Here is a 4,511-nt window from a genome sequence, read left to right as displayed (position 1 = left end):
TTTAGTGGACTTTTTTAAATTAGATTTTGATTATAAAATCGTGAAATTCCAAATGACCGATCCGATATCGCTAAATAAGCATTTTTGTGCTTAAAATGCACCAAATTAAATTAGCCAATTTCATTTTTGCGATTCTATCATCAGAATTCAATTCAAAGACCTCAAAAACGTTTTCCAACACCTTTCGAATACGACTTTTATTTGTAATCTAAAATGGTGGCAACCCTTTTCAACTGTATTTTAGATATAAAGCTTCCACAAACCGCTCTCGTTTGACACCCATTTTGTGCACTGGTGTCATTAATCCCAACTTAAAATATAGGATAGATTTAATCTCGATTAGACGAAGGGGCGTGGCATCTCTCAGACAAACGGAATTCTTCATACTGCATAACTTAGGAAATATTTGTGATAGAGTACTGCAACTTGGTATGGAGATATATACTACATGTAAGGAAGTCGGCCGCTGTGGTGTAGTGGTAAGCAGTGGGCGCTTCCACTCCACAATGCCTGGGTTCAAACCCTGGTCAAAGCAACATCGCAAAAATATAGAAAAAAGGTTTTTTCTTAACAGCGGTCGTCCCTCGGCAGGCAATGGCAAACCTCCGAGTGTATTTCTGCCATGAAAAACAGCTTCTCATAAAAATACAATCGCCGTTCGGAGTCGGCGTAAAACTGTAGGTCCCTCCGCTTTGTGTGACAACATCAAGGCGCACGCCACAAATCGGAGGAGAAGCTCGGCCAAACACTAACATATGTGTAAGCGCCAATCTATTATTATTATTATTAAGGAAGAAAAAGTATCACAAGGGGGAGGTTTAAGAAAGTTTTAGCTTGTAAATATTTTGAAGATTGTTATAAAAATTTAAAATCCCCTACTTTTTGGCATAGGTTAAGTATGTTGAGATTTATTGTAATAAATGTCATTTTATGTAGCACGCAGAAATTTCATACACTCAGCGAAGCGGGTGAGGCCGATCTAGTTTCATATAATTTAACACTTAAATTGATTTTGAATTTGTATCTCGTCTGACATTCATATCAAAATATTTGATTTGACATGTTAATTAAATTGATTTTAATTTATTTAGCAGGTAGCAGCCCTCTTCAAAAATATTTTCAAAATAAAGCTTTCTTAAACCTATATCTTTTGATTTAAAGAGTTTATTTAATTGATTAATTAAATTGAATTTAATCTTTTTAACAGGTGGCACCACTCTTCAAAAATATTTTCCAAATAAATTGCTTTGAACTCTTTTCAAAAAATAGCCCCTAGTTAATCCTATCGCACTACCAATTTTCTTTGAAATACATACGTCCAGTTTTTTTAGCGGGATGTAGCAACAAACATACTCACTCACAAACCGTCACACTGATAATATTAGTACGATATTACATTACGAGTCATATAGAATTAAACGGAAATTAAGAAGAGATTCTTTTAATTACATAACCTAAGAAATGTTTTTTTGTTTAAGACTTTTTATGCATTATTTTCTCTGGGAAATGTAATTTTTTTCTAGTAGTAGTAAATTTAGACTAAAAGCCTTGCTTACTACTTTTAAAAGAGTTTCTTAATAAACTCCATACAAATTTTCACAAAAATGGATGCTATGAATAAGTGCTTCTTCTTTTCTTGTCTGTTTTACCACTTGGTCGATAAGCTTTTCATAGAGACAATCTTCTAGTTTCTATAGGTCGCATTTTTTTCAAACTAAAGAAACTGTAATCATAACGAAGGATCAACATTGTTGCCTGGAAGTTTCACTGTACTTGGATTTGAGAAAAGCGGTGCAAATACATATGTATGTATGTGCTTGTTGATTAAAAAGTATATGAGTATGTATGTTAATAAAAAATGGCGCAAGCTGTTGCATGCTTGCGAAAGCAATATACATACATATATGTGTGTATGCATTTACATACGTACATATGTACATATGTACATTCATATGTATTTATGTAAGTATCCACTTATTTTATTTGATTATTTTTGTATTTGTATGAATAATTACTAAAAGAAATTGGGCTTACCCAGTAGGAATTAGGAGCACGTAATAATACCTTATTAGCAACTTACTCTTCACCTGGCAGTCATTACCATTTCCCTGCCGAACGTCCCTTACTTTTACAAAGGCATGGCCGCCTTATGTAAGTAGGAATTTAGAATGTACATTTGGTATCAGACATACTTCTGAGCCGCTTTACAAAGTAAGTTACTTGTAATGCAGAGAAGTCGCTCGGAGTAGTTCGGCGCTTGGAGATAACTTCGGCTGCACGTTACTTTGCAACTGACAACGTAATGTGTCGTTGGAGGTGTTCATTTTGTGCTTTACTAGTAGATGACATTGGCCATGATGACAATTTTGGTACTACAAACTGAAAGAAAACATGGCTTACCTCGTAAGGTGCTTACCTATTTTCCCAGTGGGTATCTATGCAAATATACTAATGCATGTTTGTATAGGTGTACTTGTATGTGTGCATTAGCAAATGTTCAATATGACGGGCTGCTCGACAGCAATAGGTCATGCAGTGTCCTTGGTATTTTTGCTTCTCATTATTCACGCGAGTAATATAGCTGACCGATTATTTAGGTTCACTGGAAATATAATTTTGGTAAATCATATTTACTTTTGCGCTTTTATTTTACTTTTATATAAGCACTATATATGCCCAGATAAAGATTTAAATATTTGATACTAAGACTTAGTGCGGAAAGTGCAAAAAAATTTGGTTACTATGAATGAGGGTAAATTAGTCTTTTGCGAGGTTAAAATTTAAATATCTTAATTCCATTGAATTGTTTACGATTTCTGTGGTAAAAATCACCTTTTTATAACGCTACTTTTAACGGTGGTCACCATGGTTGAGTGGCTAAAAGTCCGTCCTACCACTCGGTAGGTCAATCCCCAGTCCGAGCAACATCAAATAAAAAATTATTTTATTTCTTAAAAAATTTAGATTTTGTTGCTGATTTCGGCCGAATATCTGTTCACTAATACTATGTCTCCATTGTTAGATTTAGCTCTCTGAAAAGATTTAACGTAAAATCTTTCGAGATTTACCATAAAAACTTAAGTCTCAAAAGGCAGTAGATTTAAGTTAAATCTTCGTAAATCTTCAATAATATTGATCTTCTTCTTCTTATTTGGCGCTGTAACCGCCTAAGCGATTTTGGCCGAGTCCAAAACAGCACGCCACTCATTTCTCTTCTGTGCTAACTGACGCCAATTGAAAATGCCAAGTGAAGCCAAGTCCTTCTCCACCTGGTCTTTCCAACGCAGAGGAGGCCTTCCTCTTCCTCTGTTCCCAGCATCGCGGCCCGCGTTGAATATTTTCAGAGCAGGAGCGTTTCTGTCCATCCGAACGACATGGCCAAGCCAACGGAGCCGCTGAATTTTAATTCGCTGCACTATGTCCATATCGTTGTAAAGCTCATACAGCTCATCGTTAAATCGTCTGCGATATTCGCCATCACCAACGCGTAAAGGTCCGTAAAGGTCCAAGAGCCGCCTCATCAGATGCTTTCATTGTCCATGCTTCCGCGCCATACACCAGCACAGGCATGATGAGTGACTTATAGAGTGTGATCTTTGTACGACGAGAGAGGACTTTACTTCTCAATTGCCTACTCAGCCCAAAGTAGCACTTGTTGGCAAGAGTGATTCTCCGTTGGATTTCAAGGCTGACATTATTATTGGTGTTAATGCTGGTTCCCAAATAAACGAAGTCGTCTACTTTTTCAAACTTGTAACTGTCAACAATGACGTGGGTGCCAAGACGCGTATGCTCTGACTGTTTGTGTGCTGACAGGAGATACTTCGTTTTGTCCTCGTTCACCACCAGACCCATTCGCTTTGCTTCTCTATCCAATCCCGAGAAGGCAGAACAGACGTAGCCCATTGTTTTTACCGATGATATCGATGTCGTCGGCATACGCCAGCAATTGTACGCTCTTATAAAGTATTGTGCCTGAGCGGTTCAGTTCTGCGGCTCTTATTATCTTCTCCAACATAAGATTAAAGAAATCACACGAAAGGGGGTCCCCTTGTCTGAAACCTCGTTTGGTATCAAACGGCTCGGAGAGGTCCTTCCCTATTCTGACGGAGCTGGTGGTATTGCTCAACGTCATTTTACACAGCCGTATTAGTTTCGCGGGGATACCAAATTCAGACATCGCGGCATAAAAGCAACTTCTTTCGTACTGTCGAAAGCGGCTTTGAAATCGACAAATAGATGGTGTGTGTCGATCCTATTCTCGCGGGTCTTTTCCAAGATTTGGCGTATTGTGAATACCTGATCTATGGTGGATTTTCCAGGCCTAAAGCCACACTGATAAGGTCCAATCAGCTCGTTGACGGTGGGCTTCAGTCTTTCGCACAATACGCTCGATAAGACCTTGTAACCTATGCTTAGAAGGCTAATTCCGCGGTAGTTGGCGCGTATGGCGGGGTCGCCTTTCTTGTGGATTGGGCAGAGCACACTTAAATTCCAGTCGTCGGGCATGC

This window comes from Rhagoletis pomonella, unplaced genomic scaffold, assembly GCF_013731165.1.
Source record: "Rhagoletis pomonella isolate Grant_MI unplaced genomic scaffold, Rhpom_1.0 Rhpom_scaffold_00011, whole genome shotgun sequence".
In the NCBI taxonomy this organism is placed as follows: domain Eukaryota; kingdom Metazoa; phylum Arthropoda; class Insecta; order Diptera; family Tephritidae; genus Rhagoletis; species Rhagoletis pomonella.
This window is presented reverse-complemented; position numbering follows the sequence as displayed.